Source organism: Cetorhinus maximus, unplaced genomic scaffold, assembly GCF_964194155.1.
Source record: "Cetorhinus maximus unplaced genomic scaffold, sCetMax3.hap1.1 HAP1_SCAFFOLD_878, whole genome shotgun sequence".
NCBI lineage: Eukaryota > Metazoa > Chordata > Chondrichthyes > Lamniformes > Cetorhinidae > Cetorhinus > Cetorhinus maximus.
In genome coordinates this window covers 17,788-30,894 of record NW_027596820.1, presented here as the reverse complement: position 1 = coordinate 30,894, position 13,107 = coordinate 17,788, and positions in this window count along the sequence as shown.

Here is a 13,107-nt window from a genome sequence, read left to right as displayed (position 1 = left end):
CAATTATGTGAATGGTGGTGGATAATGAAACCACTCACTGGAGGAGGGGGCTCTACAAATATCCTCATCCTCAATGATGGAGGAGCCCAGCACATCAGTGCAAAAGATAAGACTGAAGCATTTGCTACAGCCTTCAGCCAGAAATGCCAAGTGGATGATTCACATTGGCCTCTTCTGGTCCACAGTGAGCCTGGGTTTTGTCTGGTCACTAAGCTTAAGCAGTTTCACTGTGGACCATTTCCTAGACTGTCCTAGGACTTATCATGGACCGAATTCTATACTAGACCAGAGTCACAGTGGAGTCTAAATGAAATCCAGTCCCCAGCATCGCAGATGCCAGTCTTGACATTCAATGGCATTACCATCACTGAATACCCCACTATCAGCATCCTGGGGGTTACCATTGACCAGAAACTGAACTGGAACTAGCCATATAAATACTGTGGCTACAAGAGCAGGTCTGAGGCTGGGAATCCTGCGATGAGCAACTCACCTCCTGACTCCCCACAGCCTGTCCACCATCTACAAAGCACAAGTCAGGAGTGTGATGGAATACACTGCATTTTCCTGGATGTGTGCAACTCCAACACTGCTCAAGAAGCTTGACAACTTGATTGACACCCCATCCACAAACATTCACTCCCTCCACCACCAACTCGTAGTGCCAGCAGTGTGTAACATTTACAAAATGCAGTGCAGGAACTCATGAAGACTCCTTAGATAACACCTTCCAAACCTAAAACTGCTATCATCAAGAAGGACAAGGACAGCAGATACATAGGAACACAACACGTGGAATGTCCCCTCCAAGTCACTCACCATCCTGACTTGGAAATATATCGCCGTTCCTTCACCGTCGCTGGGTCAAAATCCTGGAACTCCCTCCCTAACAGCACTGTGGGTGTACCTAAACAACAGGGACTGCAGCGGTTCAAGAAAGCAGCTCACCACCACCTTCTCAAGGGCAGCTAGGGATGGGCAATAAATGCAGGCCTAGCCAGCGATGACCAGATCCCATGAATGATTTTTTTAAAATTACAGAGATGTGAGGGGAGAACTGTCTAAGGTCAATTGGGTAAATAGCCTACGAGGTAAGGAGGTAAATGAACAAATGTTCAACAAAAATACATTCCATGAAAAACAAAACTCAGCAAGAAGGACTCATCCGTGAAAAATGGTAGCAAGTCTGAGGATTGGGAGTATTTTAGAAACCAGCAAAAGGCCACTAAAAAGTTGGTCAAAAGAGAAAAAAATAGAATGAGAGTAAACGTGCCAGGAAGATAAAAACAGATTGGAAGAGCTTTTCTAAGTGTATAAAAAGGACAAGAGTAATTAAAGTAACCTCTTGTCTCTTAGAAGCAGAGGCAGGAAGAATTATCATTGGAAATGAGGAAATGGTAGAGGCATTGTACAAATATCTTGTGTCTATCTTCACAATAGAGGACACAAGTTCCATATCAAAAATAGACGATAACCTAGGGGCTAAAAAAGAGTGAGGACATTCGGGAAATTAATATCAGCAGAGATAAAGTATTGGAGAAACTTAAGGGACTAAAAACCGACAAATCCCCAAAACCTGATGACCTACGCCCTAGGGTTCCAAAAGAGATAGCTGCGGAGATAGTGATGTGCTAGCTATGATTTTCCAAAATTCCTTAGATTCAGGAACAGTCCCACTCAGTTGGAAGTTGGCAAATGTTACACTGCTTTTCAAGGAAGGAGGGAGAGGGAAAACAGTCAACTACAGGCCAGTTATCCCAAGAGCAGTTGTTGGCAAAATGCAGGAACCTATTATTAAGGAAGTCTTAACAAGGCACTTAGAAAAGCATAGTATGATTAGAACTGGTCAACATGGATTTACTAAAGGGAAATCCTGTTTAACAAATTTGTTAGAGTTTTTTGAGGATATAACTAGTAGGGTAGATAGAGGGGAACCAGTAGATGTAGTATCCCTTGAATTCCAAAAGGCATTTGATAAGGTGCCACGCAAAAGGTTAATAGATAATATAAGGGCTCATGGAGTCGGGGATAATAACATGGATAAAGGATTGGTTCACGGATAAAAACAGAGTGGGCTTCAATGGGGATTTTTCAAAGTTGGCAGGCAATGAATAGTAGAGTGCTGCAAGGATCAGTGCTGGGCCCTCAGTTACTTACAATCTATATTAATGACAGAGATGAAGAGACAGAGTAATGTGTCTAAGTTTTCTGATCATACTAAGCTAGGTGGAAAGTTAAGCTGCTGGAGGACACAGAGGCTGTAAAGAGATACAGACAGTTTAGGTGAACAACAAGATGGCGGATGGCATCTCATAAAGGGAAGTGTGAAGTTATTCACTTTGTTTGTTAAAATAGAAAAGCAGAATTTTTTTTTAAAAGGTAAGAAACTTGTAAGTGTTGATGTTCAAAGTGAGTTGGGTTTGCTTGTACAAGGAACACAAAGTTATCATGCTGGTGCAGAAAGCAATCAGGAAGGCAAATGGCATGTTGGCCTTTAGAATCACAAAAAGTTGACGGCACAGAAAAGGCCACTTGGCCCATCATATCTGTGCTGGCCGAGAAAGGAGCCAATGAGCCTAATCTCACTCTCCAGCATTTGGTCCGTAGCGCTGCAGGTTACGCACTTGAAGTGCACATCCGGAAAGACTTTTGAATGAGTTGAGGCAGTGAGATCCAGACCCCCTTAACCCTCTGGGTGAAAAAATGTTCCCTCATCTCCCCTTTAATCTTTTTACCAATCACTTTAAATCTATACCCCTAGTCACTGACTTCTCTGCCAAAGTAAATGGTGTCACGACTCACTGGGGATGGTGCGCTGCAATATCAAGCCCCACGGATCTCCGAGCCGTGACAATCTGAAATGTTTGATCAAACCACCTAATTGTTTAATTAAGTTAACAGAATACAAGCACCAGGTTTGCAAATTTAATAAGTAAATAACTGTTAATTGAACAAATTGTCTTTAACCAGTGGCAAAAGGAAGAATATGAACTGCTAATTTCTAACTCTATAATCTAAACTCTACCCCTTCTTAAATCCCTATACACACACATAAGACACACAAAAACAAGGATTTTAAGGGTGGGATAAAACAATTCAATAGCACCAATTCCGGAGCACAGGATTCGATGGGTTGATTTTGATCGACGTCTTCCAAATTCCTTTCAGTTCTTTGTTGGTGACAAGAGGTGGTCTTCCCAGCCCTTTCAGTCTTTAATTCACTGGTTGAGCACTTTCTATTCAATGTCTCTAACGGTAATTTTCCCGTTTTCCTCTTGACAGGAGTTTTCAGAAAGAGCGAGTTATGGAGATATGAGAAAAGAAACAGCTAGCTATTACTGTAGAATTACTGGAATCCTACACACACAGGAAAAAGAGGCTTTAGAGGCTTTTTTCAGGCTAGGAGCTGCACCGCTCTCACACAAACCCTGCTCGCCTGGTCAGGAGCTAATTAAAAGTTTTGGTGCCAGGCAGTTCCCCGTTAGACTGGACTCCTCCTCGGCACCATCCTGTCTTTCATGGCACACTCTGTTCCAGGACAGCAACATTGTATATATCCCTCACACTGTTCCAATAGACATTTCTTTCAAACTGCAGCCATTGTAATTTTAATCCACAGTCCAACAGAAATAAAAAGATATGTTCTTTATGATAGATCCTTCCCATCCACTCTACCCAGGCCCCTCACAATTTTGCATCTCAATCAAATTTCCCCTCAACTTCCTCTATTCCAAGGAGAACAACCTCAGCCTAAACACTGTGGCTACAAGAGTAGGTCATAGGCTAGGAATCGTGCGACAAGTAACTTGCCTCCTGACTCCAAAAGCCTACCCTCCATTTACAAGGTACAAGTCAGGAATGTGATGGAACACTCCCCACTTGCATGGATGAGTGCAACTCTTACAACACTCAAGAAGCTGGACACCATCCAGGACAAAGCAGTCCGCTTGATTGGCACCACATCCACAAACATTCGCTCCCTCCACCACCGTCGCACAGCAGCAGCAGTGTGTACCATCTACAAGATGCACTGCAGGAATTCACCAAGGCTCTTTCAAGCAAGTGAGTTCCAGACTCCCACCACCCTCTCGGTGAAAACATTTCTCCTCAATCCCCTCTTAGCCTTCTACCTCTTACCTTAAATCTATGCTCCCTGGTTATGGACCCCTCTACTAATGGAAAAGCACCTTCCTATCCTCCCTATCTATGCCCCTCATAATCTAATACACCTCTATCAGGTCCCTTCTTAACTCTTATTGCTCCAAGGAAAACAACCCCAGCCTATCCAATCTTTCCTCATAGCTCAAACCCTCCAGTCCAGGCAGCATCCTGGTAAATCTCCTCTGCACCCTCTCTGGTGCAATCACATCCTTCCTATAATGTGGTGACCAAAACTGCATGCAGTACTCCTGTTGTGCTCTAACCAGCGGTTTATACAGTTCCAGCATAACCTCCCTGCTCTTGTATTCTGTGCCTTGGCTATTAAAGGTAAGTATCCCATATGCCTTCTTAACCACCTACCTGCCCTGCTACCTTCAGGGATCTGTGGATATGCACACCAAGGTCCCTCTGATCTTCAGTACTTTCCAGGTCCCAGCATAATTCCTTGCCTTATTAGCCCTCCCCAAGTGCATCACCTCACATGTTCCGGGTTGAATTCCATTTGCCACTGCTATGCCCACCTGACCAGACCATTGATATCCTCTTACAGTTAATGGCTATCCTCCTCACTATTTACCAGCCTACCAATTTTTGTGTCAACCGCGAACTTCTTGATCGCACCCCTACATTCAAGTCCCATTCATTGATGTACACCACAAACAGCAAGGGCCCCAGCACTGAGCCCTGTGGATCTCCATTGGAAACAGACTTCCAGTCACTGAAACATCCCTCGACCATCACCCTCTGCTTCTTGCCTCTCAGCCAATTTTAGATCCAATGTGCCACCTTGCCTTGGATCCCATGGGCTCTTACTTTCTTGACCAGTCTGCCATGAGGGACCTTATCATAAGCCTTGCTAAATTCCATGTAGACCACATCAAATGCATTACCTTCATCAACACTCCTGGTTACCTCCTCAAAAAATTCACTCAAATTTGTCAAACACGATTTTCCCTTAACAAATCCATGCTGAATATCCCTGTTTAATCCATGTCTCTCCAAGTGCAGATATATTCTGTCCCTCAGAACTCTTTTTAGCAACTTCCCCCCCACTGAGGTTAGACTGACTGGCCTTTAATTTCCTGGTCTATCCCTTCCTCCTTTTTTTAATAATGGGACAATGTTAGCAGTTCTCCAGTCCTCTGGCACCTCACCTGTGGCCAGAGAGGATTTGAAAATGACTGCCAGGGCCCCTGAGATCTCTTCCCTTGCCTCCCTCAACAGCCTGGATACATCTCACCTGGGCCTGCAGGTTTATCTACTTTTAAGGCCGCTAAACCCGTGAGAATCTTCTCTCTCTCTCTCCCTGTTAATTTCCTCTAATATTTCACAGTCCTCCACCCTGATGCCTATACCTGGGTCGTCCTATTCCATTGTGAAGACCGATGCAAAGTATTCATTGAGGACTGTACCCACGTCTTCTGGGTCCACACACAGATTACCTCTATGGTCCCTAATTGGCCCTACTCATTCCCTAGTTATTCTCTTGCTCTTTATATATTTTTTAAAAAACCCTTTGGGTTTTCCTTTATTCTACCCACCAATGCTTTCTCATGCACACACTTAGCTTTCCTAATTTCCTTTTTCAGTTACCCCCTGCACTTTTTATACTCCTCTGGGGACTCTGCCATATTGAGCCTTCGGTATCTGCCATAAGCTTCTCTTTCTTTCTTAATCCTAACCTTTATGTCCCTTGACATCCAGAGTTCTCTGGATTTGGACCCCGCCTTTGTCCTTATGGGAACATATTAGCCCTGCACTCTCGCTATTTCCTCCTTCTATACCTCCAACTGCCCTGACACAGTTTTATCTACAAGTAGCTGCTCCCAGTTCACTGGGACCAAATTGTATCTCACCTTAGTAAAATTAGCCTTTCCCCAGTTTATCACAGAATCTCACAGAATCTCTCTCAGCCCATCGATTCTGCACCGACACATGAGAAACACCTAACCTACCTACCTAATCCCCTTTACCAGCACTTGGCCCATAGCCTTGAATGTTATACCTCATCCAGGTATTTTTTAAAGGATGTGAGGCAACCCGCCTCCACCACCCTCCCAGGCAGCGCATTCCAGACCGTCACCACCCTCTGGGTAAAAAAGTTTTTCCTCACATTCCCCCTAAACGTCCTGCCCCTCACCTTGAACTTATGTCCCCTTGTGACTGACCCTTCAGCTAAGGGGAACAGCTGCTCCCTATCCACCCTCAATCTTGTACACCTCGATCAGGTCGCCCCTTAGTCTTCTCTGCTCCAACAAAAACAACCCAAGTCTATCCAACCTCTCTTTATAACTTAAATGTTTCATCCCAGGCAACATCCTGGTGAATCTCCCCTGCACCCCCTCCAGTGCAATCACATCCTCCCTATAATGTGGCGACCAGAACTGCACACAGTACTCCAGCTGTGGCCTCACCAAGGTTCTATACAACTCCAACATGACCTCCCTACTTTTGTAATCTATGCCTGGATTGATAAAGGCAAGTGTCCCATATGCCTTTTTCACCACGCCACTAATATGCCCCTCCACCTTCAGAGATCTATGGACACACACACCAAGGTCCCTTTGTTCCTCAGAACTTCCTCGTGTCATGCCATTCATTGAATACTTCCTTGTCAAATTACTCCTTCCAAAGTGTATCACCTCACGCTTTTCAGGTTTAAATTCCATCTGCCACTTATCTGCCCACTTGACCATCCTGTCTATAACTTCCTGTAGCCCAAGACACTCAACCTCACTGTTAACCATCCGGCCAATTTTTGTGTCATCCACAAACTTACAAATCCTACCCCCCACATAGTCATCTATGTAGTTTATATAAATGATGAATAATAGGGGACCCAGCACAGGTCCCTGTGGTACGCCACTGGACACTGGCTTCCAGTCACTAAAGCATCCTACTGTCATCACCCTCTGTCTCCTACAACGAAGCCAATTTTGAATCCACCTTATCAAATTACCCTGTGTCCCATGTGCATTTGCCTTTATAAGTCTCCCATGTGGGACCTTGCCAAAGGCTTTGCTGAAATCCATATAAACTACATCAACTGCACTACCCTCATCTACACACCTGGTTACCTCCTCAAAAAATTCAGTCAAATTTTTTAGGCATGACCTCCATCTGACAAAGCCATGCTGACTATCCCTGATCAAACCTTGCCTCTCCAAGTGGAGATAGATTCTCTCCTTCAGAATTTTCTCCAATAGTTTCCCTACCACTGACGTGAGACTCACTGGCCTGTAGTTCCCTGGCTTATCTCTACAACCCCTCTTAAGTAGCGGAACCACATTAGCTGTTCTCCAGTCCTCTGGCACCTCCCCCGTGGCCAGAGAGGAATTAAAAATTTGGGTCAGAGCCCCTGTGATCTCCTCCCTTGCCTCCCTCAGCAGTCTGGGACACAAATCAGCTGGACCTGGAGATTTGTCCTATTTAAGCCTGCCAACACCTCCAATACCTTGTCACTCCCTATATCAATTTGCTTAAGAACCTCGCAATCTCTCTCCCCGAATTCGATACCTTCATCCTCATTCTCTTGGGTGAAGACGGATATGAAGTATTCATTCAAGGCTCTGGTGATGTCCTCTGGCTCCACCCATAGATTGCCCCCTTGGTCCCTTATGGGCCCTACTCTTTCCCTGGTTCTCTTCCCATTGATATACTTATAGAATATCTTGGGATTTTCCCTACTTTTACCAGACAGAGCTTTCTCATATCCCCTCTTTGCTCTCCTAATTGCTTTCTTAAGCTGCACTTTCTGTACTCCACTAATGCCTCCGCAGATTTGCTTCCCTTGTACCTGCTAAAAGTCTCTCTTTTCCTTCTCATCGTAACCTGAATATCTTTGGCCATCCATGGTTCTCTGGGCTTGTTACTCCTTCCTATCACCCTAGAGGGAACATGTTCAGCCTGTACCCTCCCCATTTCCTTTTTGAACACCCCCCACTGTTCCTCTGTAGATTTCCCCACAAGTAACTGTTCCCAGTCTACCTTGGCCAGATCCTGCCTTATTTTACTAAAATCCACTCTCCCCAATGCAAAACATTTTTTTGCAACTTGTCTATTTCTTTGTCCATAACAAACTTCAACTGTACCATGTTGTGGTCGCTATCACTAAAATGCTCCCCCACCACCACCTCAGCCACCTGTCCGGCTTCATTCCCCAGAATTAGGTCCAGCACTGCGCCATCCCTTGTTGGACCCTCTACATATTGACCTAAAAAGTTCTCCTGTACATATTTCAAGAAATCCACTCCATCCAAGCCCTTAACACTATGTCTATCCCAATTAATGTTGGGAAAGTTGAAATCACCTAATATATTTACCCTATTATTGTTTTTACACACCTCTGCAACTTGTGCACATATTTGCTCCTCAATTTCCTGCTGTCTATCTGGGGGTCTATAATAAACACCTAACAATGTGGCTGCCCCTTTTTTATTCCTAAGCTCTACCCACAAAGCTTCATTTGATGCCCTCTTCAAGATATCAGCTCTCCTTACTGCAGTAACTGACTCCTTAACTAATAATGCAACACCTCCTCCTCTTTTACCCCGTCCCCTGTCTTGCCTAAAGTTCCATTGGAACTTTTATTCCTGGCCCAATCTTACCCTTTTCCATAAGTATCCTAAATCTAACTGAGTTATGGTCACCATCTCCAAAATGTTCCCCTACTGATACACCTCCTACCTGCTTGGGCTCATTTCTGAATATTAGGGTCCAGAACTGCCCCCTCCCTTGTCGGGCTTTCTATGTACTGACTAAAAAAGTTCTCCTGGATGCTACGTAAGAATTTTGCTCCCTCCCTACCTTGCACACTACAACTATCTCAGTTTATATTTGGGTAGTTAAAATCCCCTACTGTTACTCCCCTATTATTCTTACACTTCTCTGAAATTTGATTACATATTTGATCCTCTATCTCTCCCTGAATGTTTGGGGGCCTATAGTACACACCCAACAGTGTGTTTGCCCCTTTTCTGTTTTTTACTTCTACTCATATGGCCTCATTTGATGATCCTTCCAAGATATCATCCCTCCTCACTGCTATAATTGATTCTTTGATCAATATTGCGACCCTCCCCTCCTCTTCTATCCCCCTCTCTATCTCATCTGAATACTCTATAACCAGGAATGTTGAGCTGCCAATCCTGCCCTTCTTTTAGCCAAGTCTCGGTCATAGCTATGATATCATACCCCAATGTGCCTATCTGTGCCCTCAGCTCATCTGTCTTATTCCTCAAGCTCCTTGCATTAAAATATATTCCATTTAGCCTTTGTTAAACTCACTTCTTTCTTATCTAGCCTATGGTTCCTCTGCCTTCCAGACTCGCTTACTAGTGTTTTAACTTCTAATTCCATCTCAGCTTCTCTCCCCTCTGAACTACTTTTCAGGATCCCACCCCTCTGCCAATTTAATTTAAATCCACCCCAACAGCATTAGCAAACCTCCCCGCGAGGATGTTGGTCCCGTTCCTGTTCAGTTGTAAACCCACCCAATTTGTACAGCTCCCACCTCCCCCAGAAACGGTCCCAATGCCCCGGAAATCCAAAGCCCTCCCTCCTGCACCACCTCTCCAGATACGCATTCATCTGCTCTATCCCTCTGTTCCTTTACTCTGTACTACGTGGCACTGGGAGTAATCCAGAGATTACTACCTTTGAAGTCCTGCTTTTCAATTTCCTACCTAACTCCCTAAAGTCTGCTTGCAGGACCTCATTTCTCTTTCTTCCTACGTCATTGGTCCCAACATGGACCATGACCTCTGGCTGTTCACCCTCCCCCTTCAGAATGTCCTACAGCCATTCCGTGACATCCTTGACCCTGACACCCAGGAGGCAACATACCATCCTGGAGTCACATCTACGGCCGCAGAAGCGCCTGCCTACTCCCCTCACTAACGAATCCCCTATCACTATTGCCCTTCCACATTTCTTCCTCCCCCCCGAGCAGCTGAACCACTCACAGTGCCATTGCCTTTGCTCTGGTTGGCCTCCTCAGAGGACGAAAAACGGTTTAGGAGCGAGATGCACTACCTGCCTGGTCCCCTTCTTCTGTCTGGCGGTCACTCATTCCCTCTCTGCTTCCATTTCTTTAAGCTGTGAGGAGACCACATCCTGAAACGTGTTATCCACAAACCCCTCAGCCTCGTGAATGCACCGTAGTGCCCTCAGGACTGAGGCTCAGGACTGAGATGTGGATAAATTTCTTCACTCGAGGGGTTGTGAATCTTTGGAAATCTCTCCCCCAGAGCGTTGTGAATGCTCCATTATTGAATATATTTAAGGCTGCTGCACACAGATTTTTGGTCTCTCAGGGAATGAAGGGATTTGGGAGTGGAGGGATAATGGAATTGAAACCTAAGATCAGCCATGATTGTATTGAGTATTGGAGCAGGCTCAATGGGCCATGTGGTCTACTCCTGCTCCTATTATGCAAATAAACCGGTCCACAGTGAGCCCAGGTCTAGTATAAACACCGGTTCACAGTGAGTCCGGGTCTAGTATAGACACCAGTCCACAGTGAGTCCGGGTCTAGTATAGACACCGGTTCACAGTGAGTCCGGGTCTAGTATAGACACCGGTCCACAGTGAGTCTGGGTCTAGTATAGACACCGGTCCACAGTGAGTCCGGGTCTAGTATAGACACCGGTCCACAGTGAGTCCGGGTCTAGTATAGACACCGGTCCACAGTGAGTCCGGGTCTTGTATAGACACCGGTCCACAGTGAGTCCGGGTCTAGTATAGAGACCGGTCCACAGTGAGTCCGGGTCTAGTATAGACACCGGTCCACAGTGAGTCCGGGTCTAGTATAGACACCGGTCCACAGTGAGTCCGGGTCTTGTATAGACACCGGTTCACAGTGAGTCTGGGTCTAGTATAGACACCGGTCCACAGTGAGTCCGGGTCTAGTACAGACACCGGTTCACAGTGAGTCTGGGTCTAGTATAGACACCGGTCCACAGTGAGTCTGGGTCTAGTATAGACACCGGTCCACAGTGAGTCTGGGTCTAGTATAGACACCGGTCCACAGTGAGTCTGGGTCTAGTATAGACACCGGTCCACAGTGAGTCCGGGTCTAGTATAGACACCGGTCCACAGTGAGTCCGGGTCTAGTATAGAGACCGGTCCACAGTGAGTCCGGGTCTAGTATAAGCACCGGTCCACAGTGAGTCCGGGTCTAGTATAGACACCGGTCCACAGTGAGTCCGGGTCTAGTATAGGGACCGGTCCACAGTGAGTCTGGGTCTAGTATAGACACCGGTCCACAGTGAGTCCGGGTCTAGTATAGACACCGGTCCACAGTGAGTCCGGGTCTAGTATAGACACCTGTCCACAGTGAGTCTGGGTCTAGTATAGAGACCGGTCCACAGTGAGTCCGGGTCTAGTATAGAGACCGGTCCACAGTGAGTCCGGGTCTAGTATAGAGACCGGTCCACAGTGAGTCCGGGTCTAGTATAGACACCGGTCCACAGTGAGTCCGGGTCTAGTATAGACACCGGTCCACAGTGAGTCCGGGTCTTGTATAGACACCGGTCCACAGTGAGTCCGGGTCTTGTATAGACACCGGTCCACAGTGAGTCTGGGTCTAGTATAGACACCGGTCCACAGTGAGTCTGGGTCTAGTATAGACACCGGTCCACAGTGAGTCCGGGTCTAGTATAGAGACCGGTCCACAGTGAGTCCGGGTCTAGTATAGACACCGGTCCACAGTGAGTCCGGGTCTAGTATAGACACCGGTCCACAGTGAGTCCGGGTCTAGTATAGAGACCGGTCCACAGTGAGTCTGGGTCTAGTATAGACACCGGTCCACAGTGAGTCCGGGTCTAGTATAGAGACCGGTCCACAGTGAGTCTGGGTCTAGTATAGACACCGGTCCACAGTGAGTCCGGGTCTAGTATAGACACCGGTCCACAGTGAGTCCGGGTCTAGTATAAACACCGGTTCACAGTGAGTCTGGGTCTAGTATAGACACCGGTCCACAGTGAGTCCGGGTCTAGTATAGACACCGGTCCACAGTGAGTCCGGGTCTAGTATAGAGACCGGTCCACAGTGAGTCTGGGTCTAGTATAGACACCGGTCCACAGTGAGTCCGGGTCTAGTATAGACACCGGTCCACAGTGAGTCTGGTTCTAGTATAGACACCGGTCCACAGTGAGTCTGGTTCTAGTATAGACACCGGTCCACAGTGAGTCCGGGTCTAGTATAGAGACCGGTCCACAGTGAGTCCGGGTCTAGTATAGACACCGGTTCACAGTGAGTCTGGGTCTAGTATAGACACCGGTCCACAGTGAGTCTGGGTCTAGTATAGACACCGGTCCACAGTGAGTCCGGGTCTAGTATAGACACCGGTCCACAGTGAGTCTGGGTCTAGTATAGACACCGGTCCACAGTGAGTCCTGGTCTAGTATAGAGACCGGTCCACAGTGAGTCTGGGTCTAGTATAGAGACCGGTCCACAGTGAGTCCGGGTCTAGTATAGACACCGGTCCACAGTGAGTCTGGGTCTAGTATAGAGACCGGTCCACAGTGAGTCCGGGTCTAGTATAGACACCGGTCCACAGTGAGTCCGGGTCTAGTATAGAGACCGGTCCACAGTGAGTCCGGGTCTAGTATAGACACCGGTCCACAGTGAGTCCGGGTCTAGTATAGACACCGGTCCACAGTGAGTCCGGGTCTAGTATAGAGACCGGTCCACAGTGAGTCCGGGTCTTGTATAGACACCGGTCCACAGTGAGTCCGGGTCTAGTATAGAGACCGGTCCACAGTGAGTCCGGGTCTTGTATAGACACCGGTCCACAGTGAGTCCGGGTCTAGTATAGACACCGGTCCACAGTGAGTCCGGGTCTAGTATAAACACCGGTCCACAGTGAGTCCGGGTCTAGTATAGAGACCGGTCCACAGTGAGTCCGGGTCTAGTATAGAGACCGGTCCACAGTGAGTCCGGGTC